Source organism: Oncorhynchus kisutch, linkage group LG11 (genome assembly GCF_002021735.2).
Source record: "Oncorhynchus kisutch isolate 150728-3 linkage group LG11, Okis_V2, whole genome shotgun sequence".
NCBI lineage: Eukaryota > Metazoa > Chordata > Actinopteri > Salmoniformes > Salmonidae > Oncorhynchus > Oncorhynchus kisutch.
In genome coordinates this window covers 27,725,454-27,746,406 of record NC_034184.2, presented here as the reverse complement: position 1 = coordinate 27,746,406, position 20,953 = coordinate 27,725,454, and the positions used below count along the sequence as shown (strand labels likewise).

Genomic DNA, 20,953 nt, shown 5'->3' with positions numbered 1-20,953 from the left:
ATACCCTGACTCTGCTTGCACTGAACGCAAGAGAAGTGACACAATTGCCCTAGTTAATATTGTCTGCTAACATGAATTTCTTTTAACTAAATATGCAGGTTTAAAAATATATACTTCTGTGCATTGATTTTAAGAAAGGTATTGTTGTTTATGGTTAGGTACATTTGTGCAAAGATTGTGCTTTTTTCACAAATGCGCTTTTGTTAAATCATCACCTGTTTGGCGAAGTTGAAGTAGACTGTGATTCGATGATAAATTAACAGGCACCGCATTGATTATATGCAACGCAGGACAAGCTAGTTAACCTCTCTGGGATATGTGGGATGGTAGTGTCCCACCTGGTCAAAGCCAGTGAAAATGCAGAGATACAAATTCAAATAAATTACTATAAAAATCTAACTTTCATTAAATCACACATGCAAGATAGCAAATTAAAGCTACACTTGTTGTGAATACAGCCAACATGTCAGATTTCAAAAAGGCTTTTCGATGAAAGCAAACAATGCTAATATCTGAGGATAGCACCATGGTAGTGATAGAGGAAAAAAACACTAGTAGGAAGCACAGGGAAAAAATGGCAACTGTACATATAACTCATCCAGAGCTTTTTATAAGATATCTGATGGCAAACATTTAGTGGTGAATTACGTGTAACTTCATCATCCAGAAAGTATTTATACCCCATGACTTACTCCACATTTTGTTGTTGAGTTACTGGCTTACACACAATACCCCATAATGTCAGTGTGGAATTATTTTGGGGGAATTTTTACAAATGAATTAAAGTTGGCACACCGAGACTCACCGATAGATATAGAATGCTATGGTCTCACCAGCTCCTGCTTTCTCCCGTTGTGCTGTTTACAAACAAGCACATGACTGGCTCAACTGTTCTGGCGAACTACGATAAACTTCATCATAATGTCAAATAATGTGACAGGTGAAATGAAGAACACAATCTGCTTTATCTCCTAAAGTATTGCACAAGTTAAATGCAGGTATTCACTTAAAGAGTAGCTACAAATATAGTCAAATAAAAAGTAGATACGGTATACTGCCCAAGCATACTGCTGACCAAGCTGTCTACGATCAGACAGGTACCAATCCTCTTCCTTATTAACTCAAGACATTTCAGCTTTTAATTTTTTATTAATTTGTATAAATTCCCAAAACATAATTACACATTGACATTATGGGGTATTGTGTGTAAGCCAATAACACAACAACAAAATGTGGAATATGTCAAGGGGTATGAATACTTTCAGAAGGCACAATCCTTAATAAAATTATTTGTGATGTTAAATTGTGCATTACTCAAATGTTTGTTGTCGATATGAAACAACTTAATATTCAACAGGGCTATCCCCGACAAAAAAATCTTGGTCGACCGAGAGTGGTATGCTCTTTCGGCCAATTGATTGGCTGTTTGGAACAACGTAAACAACACTAAATACATTATAAACTTACCAGAGAGTCTGTTGTAACGGGTTATTTTGTAAAGCCTTTATTACAGCAAAGACTAAAAACAGTTGCATTCATTTGTGAATGAGACAGGATTATGTCGATCTGGGGAAGGGTACTAAAAATGTCTGCAGCATTGAAGGTCCCCAAGAACACAGTGGCCTCCATCCCTCTTAAATTGAAGAAGTTTGGAACCGCCAGGACTCAACCTAGAGCTAGCCGCCCAGCCAAACTGAGCAATCGGGGGAGAAGGGCCTTGGTCAGGGAGGTGAACAAGAACCTGACGGTCAGTCTGATAGAGGTCTGAAGTTCCTCTGTGGAGACGGGAGAATCTTTCAGAAGGACAACCATCTCTGCAGCACTCCAACAATCAGGCCTTTATGGTAGAGTGGCCAGACAGAAGCCCCTCCTCAGTAAAAGGCACATGACAGCCCGCAAGATTGAACTCTTTGGCCTGAATGCCAAGCGTCACGTCTGGAGGAAACCTGGCACCATCCCTATGGTGAAGCATAGTGGTGGCAGCATCACGCTGTGGGGATGTTTTTCAGCGGCAGGGACTGGGAAACTAGTCAGGAGGCAAAGATGAACAGAGCAAAGTACAGAGAGATCCTTGATGAAAACCTGCTCCAGAGCCCTCAGGATCTCAGACTGGGGCAAAGGTTCACCTTCCAACAGGACATCAACCCTAAGCACACAGCCAAGACAACACAGGAGTGGCTTCGGGAAAAGACTCTGAATGTCCTTGAGTGGCTCAGCCAGAGCCCAGACTTGAATCCGATCGAACATCGCTGGAGAGACCTGAAAATAGCTGTGCAGCCATGCTCCCCATCCAATCTGACAGAGCTTGAGAGGATATGCAGAGAAGAATGGGAGAAACTCCCCAAATACAGGTGTGCCAAGCTTTGAGCGTCATACCCAAGAGTTGATGCTGTAATCACTGCCAAAGGTGCTTCAACAAAGTACTTAGTAAAGGGTCTGAATACTTATGTAAATGTGATATTTCAGATTTTTTATGTTTAATAAATTAGCAAACATTTCTAAAAACCTGTTTTTGCCTTGTCATTATGGGGTATTGTGTGTGAATTGATGAGGGGGGGAAAACAATTTAATACATTTTAGAATAGGCTTTAACGTAACAATCTTTTCAAAAAGTCAAGGCGTCTGAATACTTTCCGAAGGCACTGTATATACTGAACAAAAATATAAACGCAACAAAAAGTGTATTTTCTAAAATTTTGTGCACAAATGTATTTAACTCCCTATTAGTGAGCAATTCTCTATTGACACAATAATCCATCCATCTGACAGGTGTGGCATATCAAAAAGCTGACTAAACAGAGTGACCATTACACATGTGTACATTGTGCTGGGGACAATAAAAGGCCACTCTAAAATTTGGTCACACAACACAATGCCCCAGATGTCTCAATTGTTGAGGGAGTGTGCAATTGGCATGCTGACTGCAGCAATGTCCAACAAAGCTGTTGCCAGATAATTAAATGTTAATTTCTCTACCATAAACCGCCTCCAACGTCACTTCAGAGAATTTGGCATTACATCCAACCGGCCTCACAGATACAGGCCACGTGTAACCACGCCAGCCCAGGACCTCCATATCTGTAGGCCTTTGTAGATATTCCATTAAAAAAATCTGTAGTTTCCAACTACAATAGTAATTTACAACATTAACAATATCTACACTGTATTTCTGATCAATTTGATGTTATTTTTAAAAAAAAAATAGATTTTCTTTCAAAAACAAGTGATCTTTTGAACGGTAGTGTATATACAGTATATACATACATATATTATTTTATGTTAGACCAGAATGATTTTAGTAGATGTCCATTTACTCATCTCTTAAAACGTGTTGGCTTGCCTCTCACCATAGCCAGCTAGCTAGCTAGCTTACGTATTTAACCTAGCTAGCTACATATACTAGCCATCATTGCTAGTAGCTTGTAGCAAGCACCATGCCCGACCTGTCTCTCTGTGTCTCCTCCGCGAACGTCTTGCTCACCGGTTGTCCTAGCAAGCATGGAAAATATTATCTGAGTTATTCAGTGTATAGTAGAGATCAACCGATTAATCAGAATGGGCGATTAAAGAGTTCAAGTTTTCAAGTTTTCATAACAATCTGTAATCTTTTGGGACACCTTTTACACCTTCATTTAACTAGGCATGTCAGTTAACCTGTTGAGTGTAGGGGGCAGTATTTTGATGTTTGGATGAAAAACGTACCCAAATGAAACTGCTTATTTCTCAGGCCTAGAATCTAGAATATGCATATAATTGTCAGATTACGATAGAACACACTCTAAAGTTTCCAAAACTGTCAAAATATTGTCTGTGAGTATAACAGAACTGATATTGCACGAGAAAACCCGAGGAAAATCCAACCCGGAAGTGCTGTTTTTCCTGAAAGCTCTCTGTTCCATAGCCTGCCGTCGCTCCATTTAAGAACACATTCTTATTTTCAATGATGGCCTAGGAACGGTGGGTTAACCTCTCTGGGGTAATAGCCAGGGAAAATGCAGAGCGCCAAATTCAAATACATTTCTATAAAAATCAAACTTTCATTAAATTACACATGCAAGATAGCAAATTAAAGATACACTCGTTGTGAATCCAGCCAACATGTCAGATTTCAAAAAGGCTTTTCGGCGAAAGCATAATATGCTATTATCTGATGATAGCACAACAGTAAACAATGAGAGTAGCATATTTCAACTCTGCAGGCGCAACACAAAATGCAGAAATAAAATATAAATCATGCCTTTGATGAGCTTCTTTTGTTGGCACTCCTATATGTCCCATAAACATCACAAATGGTCCTTTTGTTCAATTAATTCCGTCAATATATATCCAAAATGTCAATTTATTTGGCGCATTTGATCCAGAAAAACACTGCTTCGAACTTATGCAACGTCGCTACAAAATATCTCAAAAGTTACCTGTAAACTCTGCCAAAACATGATATTACTAGTTTATCTAGCGTGTCCTGCGTTGCATATAATCGATGCGGTGCCTGTTATCTTCTCATTAAATCAAAGCCTACTTCGACAAACGGGTGATGATTTAACAAGCACATTTGCGAAAAAGCACTGCTGTTGCACCAATGTACCTAACCATAAACATCAACGCCTTTCTTTACAATCAATACACAAGTATATATTTTTAAACCTACATATTTTATTAATATTGCCTGCTAACATGAATTTCTTATAACTGGGGAAATTGTCACTTCTCCTGCGTTCGGTGCAAGCAGTCAGGTTATATGCAGCAGTTTGGGCCACCTGGCTCATTGCGAACTGTGTTAAGTCCATTTATTCCTAACAAAGGCCGTAATTAATTTGCCAGAATTGTACATAATTATGTCATAACATCGAAAGTTGTACAATGTAACAGCAATATGTAGACTTAGGGATGCCATCCGTTAGAAAAAATACGTAACGGTTCCGTATTTCACTGAAAGAGTAAACGTTTTGTTTTTTGAAATTATAGTTTCCGGATTCGACCATTTTAATGACCAAAGGCTCGTATTTCTCTGTGTTATTATGTAATAATTAAGTCTATGATTTGAGCAGTCTGACTGAGCGATGGTAGGCACCAGCAGGCTCGTAAACATTCATTCAAACAGCACTTTAGTGCATTTGCTAGCAGCTCTTCGCAATGCTTGACGCATTGTGCTGTTTATGACTTCAAGCCTATCAACTCCTGAGATTAGGCTAGTGTAACCGATGTGAAATGGCTAGCTAGTTAGCAGGGTGCGCGCTAATAGCGTTTAAAACCACTCGCTCTGAGACTTGGAGTGGTTGTTCCCCTTGCTCTGCATGGGTAACGCTGCTTCGAGGGTGGCTGTTGTCGATGTGTTCCTGGTTCGAGCCCAGGTAGGAGCGAGGCAATATAGGCAATACTAAAGTGCCTATAAGAACATCCAATAGTCAAAGGTATATGAAATACAAATCGAATAGAGAGAAATAGTCCTATAATTCTTATAATAACTACAACCTAAAACTTCTTACCTGGGAATATTGAAGACACATGTTAAAAGGAACCACCAGCTTTCATATGTTCTCATGTTCTGAGCAAGGAACTTAAACGTTAGCTTTCTTACATGGCACATATTGCACTTTTACTTTCTTCTCCAACACTTTGTTTTTGCATTATTTAAACCAAATTGAACAAGTTTCATTATTTATTTGAGGCTAAATTGATTTTATTGATGTATTATATTAAGTTAAAATAAGTGTTAATTCAGTATTGTTGTAATTGTCATTATTACAAATAAAATAAAATAAATAAAAATCGGCCAATTAATCGGTAACGGCTTTTTTGGGTCCCGAAATAAATCGGTATCAGCATCGGCGTTGAAAAATCATAATCGGTCGACCTCTAGTGTATAGTACATCTTTGCCTCTTCTTCTCTGATCAAGGCAACCTCTTCCGCCTCACGTTACCAAAACCCCGCCCACCGTGTTTGATTAATAGGTCTAACACACATCGAAAATGAAAACACAAAGGAGAAATCATGAAACGATATAGCCAAATGAAGCATTGCGATTGATTTATCAAATTTGATTAATCATTTGAATTTTGTCTTAAACCACATGGAAGAGTAGAAATATTTTTTATTTTTGTCACAATTCATGCTGTTACAACAAGGAAAGAAAATGGCAAACATGAGAAATTATTTTTCATTTAACCATGTACATGTTTTTACGAATCCGTGTTGTACTGGATAGTACCATGGAAATTAGTGCTGGTACTGCTTATCACTTATTAACCATAATTTATTATTACTTTACTTTACTAAAATATTTGTTTTCTTGATGACATTATTATTTCATCCCAAGTCATCGTCTCATATAGAGCTGCTGCCTGTACTGTCTGACAAAAATCACTATTTTAGTAGTTCTTCAAAGTAAACAAGGCAAACTTTTCTGACTGCTAAATACCAACTGTCACTTAGATCATGTATTTTCAGGCTCGTAAAGCAACTGCTTTCTATCTCTCTGTATCGCACATTCTCTCTTTTTTCAGTCTTTCTGTCTTTCGCCACACAACGGCCAGTTTAAGAAGGCACGCAATGGATTATGGTTATTGTAGTAAAAACTTAACATGTTCTCTGAGATAAACGAAGTAGAATATTGGGCTGTTGGAAACTACAACTCCCTACTACATCGCACAGTTCAGACTTGATCTGATTGATCTCTACAGAAACAGCACATTGAGCTCACAGATAAAAACAAACAAAAAGGAATTCAAATAATTGAACCAACCTCTGTCAATTAGTTGTTTAAAAAATGAAAAATAACCGAAATGTCGGTTAATCGCTCAGCACTACTGGAAATTAAATATTAAACACCGTTTTTCGTTTTTTTTTTCAAATTGGCAGGCATTATGCATCCTCATGAACATTATAATTTAATATATTACTTCGTATTTGAATTTTGTCACAAAAAATGCATACCCATTTAGGAAAGGGAAACATGATATTGCAAACATGATATTGATTTATCTTTTGCCCATTACAATTTAAGATTTAATTAAATCACTCGTAGACTTCCATAGACTTCTGGTAAGTATGCTTTAGTAAGAAAGTGTTGGGATCAGGTAAAACTATGCTTACCCTCCCCCAAAATGAATATTTATGAGAAAATGCCCCACCTACAACTTCTCACCTGAATGCATTTTTTATTTTATTTGAAGGGTTTGGGCAAAGGTTGAAATTGGGGTTGAGAGTTAACCTTTTAATTGACAAAGTCTAACTTTGAGGTATTGAGGACAGCTTCAACATGAGTGTGCGGGGGTTAAACCTTTAGTAAACTAGCGGCCTAAAGGCAGCATAGCTAGTGCTAATAGGATCCTTTGAAAATATTTCTGCAGAAGTAGCAGTATCTGTTTTGTTGCCTGCTGAACTGTTATATGCTGAGAGGAGAAAAGCACATTGGCTGTTCCTGGCTTTGAAAACAGCAGCCACACAAACCTATTTGCGGCAGTGTGTGTCTTTTCAAGGAGAACATGCCCCGAGGCAACACGCAGATTCAGTTTCTCCTGTTCCGTTCCGGACTTCCAAAAACAAAGGAATTCCAGAGAAAATAAAGACAGGAAGGAACCCCCCACCCCCACCACCACCACCACACTCTGACGCTTTGTCGCATACACACACACACAGACACACTCTTCTCATGATATACAATTATATTGATAAGATATATCAGGAAGACATGTACTTCCAACATGACATCCAGAAAGGTGTGTGCATACAGTACACAGGCAGGCAAGCCCTAATTCTTAGGCCTAATCCCTGTCGTGTCTGCTCTTTACAATCCCACCCAGCACACTATACACAGACCTGGGATCTGCTTTTCCTTTCCTCATCTATTAGGAAGCAGAAAGGTGAAACTCCTAACAGTTGTTAGGGAAATAACATGAAATGTTATGCGCATTATAAGGCACTATAAAGGATGTTATGAAGTATTATATGCAGGGGCGCCACTTTGGTTTTAGATTAAAAAATTTAAAATATATATCCAGTCGGATAAATACTCCAAACAGCCTACCCGGCATTCGGAGGCGTCCACATGGTCCTAAAGCACACCGTTGCCTCGTTTTATAATCACATTCCAATTATAAAACTGGGGGGGACAAAAATGCAATTTCAGAATGTGGGAGGGACATGTCCGCTCCGTCCCCAACAAAAGTTGCGCCCCTGATTATACATTTGTACTTCATAGAAAGTGTTCCCAAACCAACTGACTAGAGTTCGCTGCCCTGACAATTCCAAATTCTGCTAAATTTGAAGTAATCTGCCTTGCTTCCTATAGCCTTTTGTTGTTCTTGGTTTATACACATATGTTCCTAAGAAACCGGGATTTGAGCATCTTTATATAATTTTGAGAGAGTGCCGTTGTTTTTCAACAGATGGCATGGGAAGACAATGACAAACATTGTTTTGGAGGCTGGGCCCTGGCAAGCACCACGCAGTGGATCCTCGCTAGTCTCCAGAATACACACGCACACACACACATGATTAGTCTGCTCCCATTACTGAAATGATAAACGATCAGTTCAACAATGGCTTCTGTCTTCTAGGAACAACAGCCATTCTACTACTGCATGGGAGAGAGGAACATAATACTGTATCTGGTGAAACACATCGATTTGCTGATAAACCGGGGAGATTGATTGCAGATATGGTAACTGGTGATTGATTAAAGACTAAGTATTAAAAACCTCTGAGAACTACCCATCCTGGATACGGTATATTTGCATTCAGCAACCGCTGATTAGCATAGCGCAACAATCAAAAAATATTACAAGAAACTATTCATATTCATGTAATCACAAGTGAAATATAGCGAAACACAGCTTAGCCTTTTGTTAATCACCCTGTCATCTCAGATTTTTAAATGATGCTTTACAGCGAAAGCAATACAAGCGTTTGTGTAAGTTTATCGACAGCCTAGCATAGCATTATGTACACTTAGCATCAGGAAGCTTGGTCAGAAAAGCAATCAAATTAACCGTTTACTTTTGATGATCTTCGGATGTTTTCACTCACGAGACTCCCAGTTAGACAGCAAATGCTCCTTTTGTTCCATAAAGATATTTTTTATATCCAAATACCTCCGTTAGTTTGGTGCATTATGCCCAGGAATCCACCGGAAATAGCGGTCACGACAACGCAGACAAAAATTCCAAATTATATCCATAATGTCGACAGAAACATGGCAAACGTTTTTTATAATCAATCCTCAAGGTGTTTTTCAAATATCTATTCGATAATATATCAACCGGGACAGTTGGCTTTTCACTAGGACCGCCTCTCTCTTTTGCGCAAAAATCACTCTGAGAGCCCCCACCTGACCACTTACATAATGTGGTCGTTCACGCTCATTCTTCAAAATAAAGGCCTGAAACTATGTCTAAAGGCTGTAGACACCTTAGCGAAGCCATAGAAAAAGGAATCTGGTTGATATCCCTTTCAATGGTCAATAGGGATGCATAGGAACACATAGGTTTCAAAATAAGAGTCACTTCCTGATTGGATTTTTCTCAGACTTGCGCCTGCAATATCCGTTCTGTTATACTCACAGACAATATTTGTACAGTTTTGGAAACTTTATAGTGTTTTCTATCCTAAGCTGTCAATTATATGCATATTCTAGCATCTAGTCCTGAGAAATAGGCCGTTTACTTTGGGAACGTTATTTTTCCAAACATAAAAATAGTGCCCCCTAGCTTCAAGAGGTTATTAACAATACATTTTCAATATAGTTTTATTTCTGTAGTTTAGATTAGAGGTTGACCGATTCATCGGAATGGCCGATTAATTAGGGCCGATTTCAAGTTTTCATAGCGATCGGAAATCGGTATTTTGGGGTGCCGATTTGCCGATTTTTTTACATTTTATATACCTTTATTTAACTAGGCAAGTTAGTTAAGAACACATTCTTATTTTCAATGAAGGCCTAGGAACTGGGTTAACTGCCTTGTTCAGGGGCAGAACGACAGATTTTCACCTTGTCAGCTCGGGGGATTCAATCTTGCAACCTTTCAGTTAACTAGTCTAACGCAATAATGACCTGCCTCTCTCTCGTTGCACTCCACAAGGAGACTGCCTGTTACGCGAATGCAGTAAGCCAAGGTAAGTTGTTAGCTAGCATTAAACGTATCTTATAAAAAACAATCAATCATAATCACTAGTTAACTACACATGGTTGATGATATTACTAGATGTTATCTAGTGTGTCCTGCGTTGCATATAATCTGACTGAGCATACAAGCATACAAGTATCTAAGTATCTGATTGAGCGGTGGTAGGCACCAGCAGGCGCGTAAACATTCATTCAAACAGCACTTTCGTGCATTTTGCCAGCCGCTCTTTGTTGTGCGTCAAGCATTGCACTGTTTATGACATCAAGCCTATTAACTCCCGAGATGAGGCTGGTGTAACCGAAGTGAAATGGCTAGCTAGTTAGCGTGCACTAATAGCATTTCAAACGTCACTCGCTATATAGTGCCTATAAGAACATCCAATAGTCAAAGGTTAATGAAATACAAATGGTATAGAGGGAAATAGTCCTATAATTCATATAATAACTATAACCTAAAACTTCTTACCTGGGAATATTGAAGACTCATGTTAAAAGGAACCACCAGCTTTCATATGTTCTCATGTTCTGAGTAAGGAACTGAAACGTTAGCTTTCTTACATGGCACATATTGCACTTTTACTTTCTTCTCCAACACTTTGTTTTTGCATTATTTAAACCAAATATAACATGTTTCATTATTTACTTGAGGCTAAATTGATTGTATTGATGTATTATATTAAGTTAAAATAAGTGTTCATTCAGTATTGTTGTAATTATCATTATTTCAAATAAATCAATTTTTTTTAAATTGGCCGATTAATCGGTATCGGCTTTTTTGGTCCCCAAATAATCGGTGTCGGTATCGGCGTTGAAAAATCATAATCGGTCGACCTCTAGTTTAGATATACAGTATTTTTGAGTGATATGATTTCACTGAATCACTGAAGTGATTCAACTATTTTAATTAGACATGTACACAACAGCTGTCATGGGATGAGACAAATACGCTTTTCCTCCTGCCCTCTTTGCTCTCTCTTTTGCTCTCATCTCCCACTCTCTCTCTTTCTCCCTCTGTCTCTTTCTCTCGCTCTCTCTTTCTCTCGCTCCCTCTCTCCACAGCGAGGGAGGAGGTTTTAAATATGTCTCTTTATCTGAGCCGCCCAGGCAGCAGGGGTATGAAAGGACCGGCAGGGCTTAGAACCCTGGGAAACAGCCACACACACACACACACACACACACACACACACACACACACACACACACACACAGGGAAACAGCCTGCCTCACACTGCCAGAGTCACAATGAGGGGAGGGTGTCACACACACACACTAATGCACACAGAGAGCACAAACACGTCACAGTCACACACTCTCTCTCACACACTCTCTCTCTCTCCAAAGGACACACTCTCTGCTGGTTGAGTTGTTGTGAGAAGGTAGGCAGGCAGGGAGAGACAGAGCTGTCCAGGGAAGTGGGTTTTGCAGTGGCATGCCAATTTGATCTTGGGACATGTGGGCAAACAACTAAACAATGTTTACAGTGTGCAACAAAAACAGAAACTCATTTGTATATTAGTGTAACGAACTCGCCTCGCCTATTACTGCCTGAATATTCCTTACTCAGGAAATGTGGATCCAGCATGCATAGCAGTTTTGATTGAATAGGGCCCGTCATTCACAAATGCTAGTATGACATGTTTTGTAATTGATGATTTCCTGTGACATTCATTTAGAATAATGTGAATGTAATTCAGGAAGTCTTCTTCTCTCTATTACACAACACCCAAATATCTTCTAACATTTGACATTCGCTCTGTGTACAAATGTCTATGCAAATGTCTATGTCAGAGAACAAGTACAGTATGTATCCCTAGAGGGCATGTTGGATGTGATTCTACCTCCTTCATACAGTCTATAAACCATAACTCTCCATCTCACACACACACACACACACACACACACACACACACACTTATACACATTTGAGTCCAGAGGCTTGGTAGAGGCTGTAGTACACTTGCATACAATCAGGGAGGCTATATTTAACTTCTCTAGGATAGGGGGCAGCATTCTGAATCTTGGATGAAAAGCATGTCCAAATTAAACTGCCTGCTACTCATCCCCAGAAGATAAGATATGCATTAGTAGATTAGTAGATTTGGATAGAAAACACTCTGAAGTTTCTAAAACTGTTTGAATCATGTCTGTGAGTATAACAGAACTTACTTAGCAGGCGAAACCCAGAGGACAAACCATTCAGATTTTTTTTTGTTAGGTTACTCTCTTTTCAATGAGATTTCATTGGAAATCCAGATTTCTAAGGGACCTTCTTGCAGTTCCCACCGCTTCCACTGGATGTCAACAGTCTTTAGAAATCGGTTGAGGTTTTTCCTTTGTGTAATGAAGAACTACGGCCATCTTGAACGAGGGTAACTTCAAGTGTACTGCTAGACAGAGGCGCGTGACCAGAAAGCTAGCTACAGTTTGTTTTTCTCCTGTATTGAACACAGATGATCCCGTCTTCAATTTTATCAATTATTTACGTTAAAAAATACCTAAAGTTGTATTACAAAAGTAGTTTGAAATGTTTTGGCAAAGTTTACAGGTAACTTTTGAGATATTTTGTAGTCACGTTGCGCAAGTTGGAATCTGTGTTTTTCTGGATCAAATGCGCAAAATAAATGGACATTTTGGATATATATTGACGGAATTAATCGAACAAAAGGACCATTTGTGATGTTTATGGGACATATTGGAGTGCCAACAAAATAAGCTCGTCAAAGGTAAGGCATGAATTATATTTTTATTTCTGTGTTTTGTGTCACGTCTGCAGGGTTGAAATATGTTTTTCTCTCTTTGTTTACTGGGGTGCTATCCTCAGATAATAGCATTGTTTGCTTTCGCCAAAAAGCCTTTTTGAAATCTGACATGTTGGCTGGATTCACAACAAATGTAGCTTTAATTTGCTATCTTGCATGTGTGATTTCATGAAAGTTTGATTTTTATAGCAATTTATTTACATTTTGGCGCTCTGCATTTTCACTGGCTTTTGGCATATCCCCGAGAGGTTAGGCAATAAGGCTCGACGATGTGTGGTATATAGCCAATTTACCACGGCTAAGGGCTGTTCTTATGCACAACGCAACATGGAGTGCCTGGTTACAGCCCTTAGCCGTGGTATATTGGCCATAGTGGTTAGAGCGTTGGACTAGTAACCGCCGAGCTGACAAGGTAGAAATCTGTCGTTCTGCCCTTGAACAGGCAGTTAACCCACTGTTCCTAGGCCGTCATTGAAAATAGGAATTTGTTCTTAACTGACTTGCCTAGTTAAATAACGGTTCAAATATATATATATATCACAAACCCCCGAGGTGCCTTATTGCTATTATGAACTAGTTACCAATGTAATTAGAGCAGAAAAATAAATGTTTTGTCATACCCGTGGTATACGGTCTGATATACCATGGTTGTCAGCCAATCAGCATTCAGGGCTCAAACCACCCAGTTTATATTATCAAATGAGAGCCACATGACCCTGACAGCTCACAGAAAGGAAAGCTGACACACTGAACTCACCAACCCAGCATGGAGACAGAGAAGAGACTAATGAGCTAGGATGCGTCCCAAATGGCACCTTATTCTCTTTTGACCAAAGCCGTAGACAAAAGTAGTGCATTATATGGGGAAAGGGTGCATGTGGGACACAGCCCTACTGTACTGTAATCACAAGAAAACAACACATTCTGAAGATGAGGACAATGCATTTGTCTGGTTTGAACAGGATTTACAAGACAAACATACACACGCACATTGCTCAGACTAACAAGACACACACAATCCCTCTCTCCCTCTCTCTGATCACACACACTTCACTGCCAGTGAGTGAAGATTTCATCAGCAGTAAAAATGTGAAGATAATTGCCTCCGATGGTGAGAAATCTTGAGTGCAGGCAGCCAGCCAGCCAGTCAACCAGTCAGTCAAGCAGTGAAACAGGTAGTCATGGTGGATGGACAAACAGACGGACGGTCGTAGGGGACATTTTGTTCTCCTCGTCCTTGTTCTCCTTGAACTCTCCTATTGTTTCTGTATAGCCTCCTAGCCAGGTGTCATTTCTGATTCAAGGACCCCTGCTCCAGCACTGTTCAGACACAGTCACTACAGAAGGGAACTGAACAGGACGTGGCCATTGTGACATTCCCTTCCCTGCACTCGTTACTCAAAGAACCAACGAACGTCAAATCAAACATGCATAAGCCAGTGACAGGGTAAGGCCAGTGAGTTCCTATTTCCCATCTCTCTCTCTCTGCTCACTCACATTCACTTTCTCTGTTTCTGCTTCTCTCTTCACTCACTCACACATACAGTTTCTCTACCTCTCTGTATCTACCACTCTCTCTCTCTCTCTCACTCACTCACTCTGCCTCTCTCACGGTAAGTCACTTTTAGAGACTGAAGTTATTAGCTGTTCTAATAACTTACTGAAGTAAAGGCTCTTATTAAACGAGTGCGTGGTACCGGTTGACCTTCCCCCTAGAAGACTGGTCTGAGGCTGATTGGCAGAGGTAAATGGATAGATAGGCCTCACAGGGCAGCAGGCAGGCAGGCAGGCAGCACTCACAGGTGTGTGAATCGTCTGAACCCTCTGGACCCCAGGAAGAGTAGCTGCTGCTTTTGCAACAGCCAATGGGGATCGTAAAAAAAATACCATGTACCAAACGAATTTGATCGATATGATGATGTAGCCTCTCTCTCTACCTCATATTACTGGACAGCTGCAATTTGAAAGAACGTTCCAAAAATATATATGAAGGCTTCTGTAATCTTTATAGTTATGCTCCCATTTAGCCAGCAGTCTGCCTCCTGTTTAGACAATGTTGCAATGATGATGAAAAAATTACATTAAAAAAACGTCTTGCTTGTTTGATGTGCTGTGTAGGCTATTAGCGTGCCTAAATAGCTTCATGTAACACCCTTCCAGAAAAAATAACATGAAATTGCTAGACAACCTGTTTGTGTCATTCTTATGTTTGCAATAGCCTAACGTTACTGTTACAACAGAAGAACAACTATGTTTATTCTAACTCTTTTGTGTACAACCGGCCAGCTGATATTTTTGCAACAGCAAGTCGAGTTCCAGAAAATACGGAACTGCAGCTAGTGCTGCACAAACCATTCAAATCAAATGGAATTACGACCAGGAGACTATTACGCAGTCAAATGAATCAATAACCTTTTGGAGAGAGATAATACATTAAATGGAGTGAACACTGAGTCTGATGCAGTCAAATTATAATGGAACACTTGAGATATGAAGTAATATGTCCAAATGATGTAAACCTCTATGCAGTTTAGATTTCCCTATTATGAAGCACTGACAATGTGGTCTGTGGGGGAAGCATTTTCTTTGACATATTTCTCTACTTGGAGATATTTTCCCAGCTGTACATTTCTAGAATATACAAAAAGGCAAATTGAAGCATTTTAAAAACAACTATGATATGTTCAACAACACAGAGAGAATCTGACAGACAGAAACAAAGGTTGTCTTCTGCTGTGGGACAGACAGGCGGATGCGAGGGGAGTGGGTGGTATATGGGCCGACGGCAAGACACAAGCAGACAGAGAATCCATGTCTAGTGAGTCTGATTGAACGCCAGCCAACAATTTCATAATACTCCACAATAGAATACTAACAGTAAGGTGAAAAGTCAAGCTGTCATAGGAGTGAATAGTGTAGTGCAGGTTCTAAATTCTCAGCTCGGCTCAGCTCTAGGCTCTGAGGCTGTGGGTGGGGAATTTGAATAGATAGAAGAGGAAGAAGCATGGAACTACTACGGATTTATGATTGAGTGAGGAGCAACAGCAGTATATACATTAGAGCTGGGCGATATTGACAAAAATCCATATTGCGATAAATTGCCAGAATTGATGCAATAAAGATAAATAGAAAGATACGTTTGTAACATTATTGTGCACCTTAAAACTACTACTAGTTTGATGGTTATAGCAATCAATTGTCCCAATAACAATCACCCATATTAGCAAACTTATTTCATTTTAAACTTCACATTTCTCTAGTATAGGCAACTTATCGTAAGGAATGATATCAGTAAAATGCTTGCGATAATTGATTGGTACGGTCAGTGTCGATAATTTGGGGTTTATCGCCCCAGCTCTAGTATACATTTCCTGAGTACTGAGGCTGTGGGTGAGACTACCGATTGAGGAGCAACATAATCATAATACACATACATGCCTAGTTCCGATATGCATATATGGTTAATTTCCTTGTTCCCTTTCATTGTCTCATTTTCTCCACTTATCCACTCACCCACACAGACAGCCCATAAACACAGCATTGCGTTCCAATTGAATTGATTGGCTTTCATTCCTTGTCTGCTTTCCTTCATGACTGCTGACAGATGAAAAGGTTGGATGGATGAGCTTCTCTCATACAACTTTCACCTGTTAACTGGACTGACCAGTGAGATAGGGTGTGTGTGGTGTGAGGCTTTACTTCCACTTTAAAAGTGTTGTTAACTGTAATCTGTAACTAATGCATGTTATTAACACATTGTTACACGCTGCATCTATTAATCAATTATGAACCTAAAACATTCCACTTTTGTTCAGGACAGTGACAACATGGTACATATTTTCATATTGCTGTGATTATTGTACATTAAATGACCTATATCATAACATAAACGCAAACCATTCATGTGCAGTGATTCTATAGCCGATAGCCCTGTAGGAGTATGAGTTTCACTGAAGTGGGATCAATCTGATTACTTTACATTTTTATACATTTACTTTAGTTTATTTAGTAAATATTTTCTTAACTATTTATTGAACTGTATTGTTGGTTAGGGGCTTATAAGTACGCATTTCACGGTAAGGTCAGCTGTTGTGTAGAGATGTGACAAATACCATTTGACTTGATCTGAAGTGAAATCACACATCCATACTCTCCCTCTGAACTAACGCAGCCGCTCCAACTAGTGTTTCCTCCAACTCCCCTGCTTCACTAACGAGAGGAAAGGGGTATTCTCTCCCTCCCTCTCCTCCCGTTCGTTCAGTGCAGTCTACAGGTTTTTTTCCGCTGTGACTTGGCTGCTCTCTCTCTCCCCCCTCATGGTCCGAGCGGAGAGAGTAATGAAAGAGAAGCCAGTGCTGCTCCCTCCTCTTCTCCCTCCCACCCACCCGGAGGCCCGCCCGCCGCTGCCCCGGCTGGCCTCACATCCAGACGGAGGAATTTATCAGGGAGGGCTCGCCAGAGACTCCGCCGCCCGCTGCACACAGCGGCCCAACCATAAGAGCTAAACTCTTGTCTCTCAGCTCCACTTTTGGCCGTATAATAGCGCAGTCGGGAAGGTTGTTGTAATGAATCAGCCTTCCACAATAAATGACACATTTGTGCATGTCTGATAGAACAAATATAATGCAAGATAGAAATGTTATTTTAACAGTGACATAATAACCTATGCGGGGCACGGATAGGCTACAAAGAATAGTTAGAATACATATTGCGAGCGGGAGATACATAGGCCTTCATTGTAACACTTTAAGAACATGCCAATACAGCTAACGGTAAGTCTTTGTGATATGCTATTATTACAACAGGTAGGCTATTAGAAAGCAGTCAACTCAGTCCAGCCTTTTTTTGCTCACTGAACTATTGACATACCCGTACATTCCAAGATTAACATTCCCATCTGCTCAGCTAGCTGATTAACGTAAATTGTTTACCAACAATCAAACAGCCTTCTCGAGCATATGGAGCCTATTTTACAAACCCATAAACATGCACATACACCAATGTGAAATCATGCACCCATCATATCTCTACAGACGAGCATGCACCTCCGTATCTCGTAGCTAGCTAGGCTACCTCGTCTCACACTATGTTAAAGTGACTTGAGGATAAGACATTGCTCAATGTAGGCTAAACGCGTGCATGGATCAGATCTAGCTAGACGGATTTATTCCTAAACAGACTCGGGCACAATAACAAAATCCGCTATCCAGTTTAGGCTAAATATAACGGCTGGTTCTGTTCTGATTCTCTGGCTTCTAGGAGGTCAGTCTATTGTTAGCGCTGGGGTTGAGTCTGGGCAGCGAGAAGCGAACCCATCCAAGGCAGTAATGACCACACACAAAATCCTGTCTCTGTGCAACCAACCCACGGCAAGGTGTGATAGAATAGCCTACGATACGGAAACAACCAAGGAACGGAACTTACTTTTAGCTTGGAACCTCGGCTAGAAGAAGAAATCCACTTTGTTTTCCCGAATCTCGTGTATACTGCGTTCCTTTTCACTTTAAAATACAAGAAAATAGCGCCCACTGTACCGTTGGTGTGTGTGAGTGACTGAATCAACTACCGTACAGAGCCACAGCAAGTTGAAGTGTCAAATTACACTGGCTGTTCAGTTACCACAGAGGGAGCCATGCTTCGGGGCTGCTGACAAAATGTGTCCCAGATTCAGGTGGTGGGAGCGATTTAGGAATACTCCAGGAGTGACAGACCGACCATACAGAAGGCTATGAGAGACTGTAAACCTCTGAACGGACGGGAGTGAAATCATTCGACCACCGACAGCGTTTGAATTTCGATTTTTAGTGGAGGTGATGTGTTTGGTGATGCATGTTAAACCATCTGAATACATTATTTAAATACTTCTAAGCTGTTGAAATCATATCACTAAAAACGTTTTTAAACCATTTTTACAATTTAATAGATGTATATTAGGAATAATATGAATTATATAAATTATAATAATAACGAATATAAGGCTAATAACGCCGCTAATACACAAATCACTACAAATAGACTATGCCTTTGTAATAATAATAATAATTATAAAACACTATTCACAATATTCATAATACTAATTATAACCATAGCCTAATTGAAATAATAGGCTAATATAATAAATTGGGCTGGTGGCATATTAATAAAATAAACAAATGATTGTTGTTATGATTAGGCTATTATTTTCTTACACCTCCTCATCATCATCGTCATCTCTGAATAACAACATGGTTGATAGCCTATCTTTTACATGTCATATGCGCTCTCAGTAGGCTACAGAGAGCTAGAGCACCATGCAGTGCTTCGGGAAGTATCAGGTTCCGTATTTTGCGAGTCTCCGGTCTCCAATGGAAGCTACAGAATAACAAAGACATGTTTGAGAGTCGAGCAGTGAGCAGCAGCGGCTACAGCAGTAGGCTTGGCTGATCGGTGACGTCAAGGAACAATGTGGTTTCCACTAGTTACCACATCCACAAAGTCAAATTAGCTAGGCCGGCCTAGATCGTAAAAATTCATAAAAACGAAAATGATATTTTTGGTCTTAATTTCAGGTTAAGGTTAGCAGCTGGTTAAGGTTATGGTTAGGTTTAAAATCACATTCTAAGCAGATAAAATATAGAAATAGGCGGGGTTTATGACTTTGTGGCTGTGGTTACTAGTGACGACCGAACAACGTCTCCCCCGACACACACACGCGCACACACGAATGAATGCACATATGCGCGCGAACACGCGCACTCACACACACACAGAGAAAGAGAGAGAGAGAGAGAGCAGGCAGACTCTTCTCAGCTAGTGAAGCACAGCTGAACTGCCCGGAGGGAGGGCCGAGCAGTGCCGAAGCTGGAACAGTGCATCAGATAGAATCACTCACTTCTCATGCTGTGCTTGTTTCTCTTCCTCCCTCCTTCCCTCCCTCCCTTTCTCCCTGCATGTCTCTGCCCCTCTTTTCTTCTCTCTCTTTCTCCACAAGTCATGCAGTGTTGCAGCATTGGACTTCCAGGTAGTGCTTAATTATTTAAATATTTGTTATACAAGCAGTCAGTACATTTTAAGTTAATAGTCATGCAATATTATATAATGAGTAATGTAATAAGACATTGCAAGTTAAAAAAATAAAGGTTCTTACATCGTTCTTCTTCAGCTCTAAATTTCCTTGGAGAACTATTTCCCAATAAAGAACCTTACAGTTAAGTGTAGGGTTCTTGACTTGGCATCTACGGTTCTTCATAATTCTAAATGGTTCTTGAAATGTATGGGAGCCTTCAGTGTATGGAATGGAAGCCAGTGTTAAGTACTGTTTATTTTTCAGTGTAACATTTCTAGTGTTAATTCAAGAGTTAAATTAACACTCTATAGAGTGAAATTAACACTCAGTGGTGTAAAATAACTCTAGTTTCGGTGTTAATAACCAGAATGTATCAAAACCATGCCCATCATAGTCATTCCCAGCTTGCTCCTTTGCAGGGAGATTTTTTAATTGTTTGTTTCAATATCTATGTTTTTGACGAACTAATCCGATGCTACTCAAATATAAATAACATAAATGTTTCTAAACTATTCCAATATGTTACTTTGACTTATTCAACCATTACTGAAATGGTTGTTCAAGTTCAGATGTTCAAGGTAGTGTCATATCTTATTCTTCCCAATGCAGGTTGTGGGCGAATACATTTAAAAAATGTTGAATATCCCCACTTTGGCTGGACTTCAATAGGGATTACAAATCACATTGCAAGCCATCACAATGTGACTTGCAGGCCTGATGTGGCCTATAAACTATGAGTTTTAGGTCCCTGTATTAGGGTAAACTAGGCCCTCAAATGAAGGCCTTATGAAATATGTATTGTATTATCTTAAAACCCTACAGCAGGAATCTGGTCCATGTGATCCGGGAACATTGGGACATCCCTACACCATTGAAGCTGACATTTTAAATTGTTACGGTAAGGGTTACGGTTAGGGTTATGGTTATGGTAAGGTTAGGGGTTCGGGTAACAGTTGGGGTATTCAACTCTGGTCCTGGAATGGCCGAAACAATTCTGGGTTTGGATTTTTGTATGGTTCTTCAAT

The 20,953-nt window shown here is 39.8% G+C and overlaps 1 protein-coding gene across 5 annotated transcripts in view; it reads right to left on the bottom strand.

Annotated features, from left to right (window-relative positions):
• The window catches only part of LOC109898885 (zinc finger MIZ domain-containing protein 1), a 195,076-nt gene extending 176,477 nt beyond the window's left edge, over positions 1 to 18,599 (bottom strand). For 3 of the 5 annotated variants that reach the window (XM_031835561.1, XM_031835562.1, XM_031835565.1), the window contains exon 1: positions 18,308 to 18,599. The gene's annotated coding sequence lies outside the window, so the exon portion shown is untranslated. The remainder of the gene's footprint in view (positions 1 to 18,307) is intronic. The other 2 variants (XM_031835564.1, XM_031835566.1) reach the window with 2 other exon arrangements.
• Between the last annotated feature and the right edge of the window lie 2,354 nt (positions 18,600 to 20,953).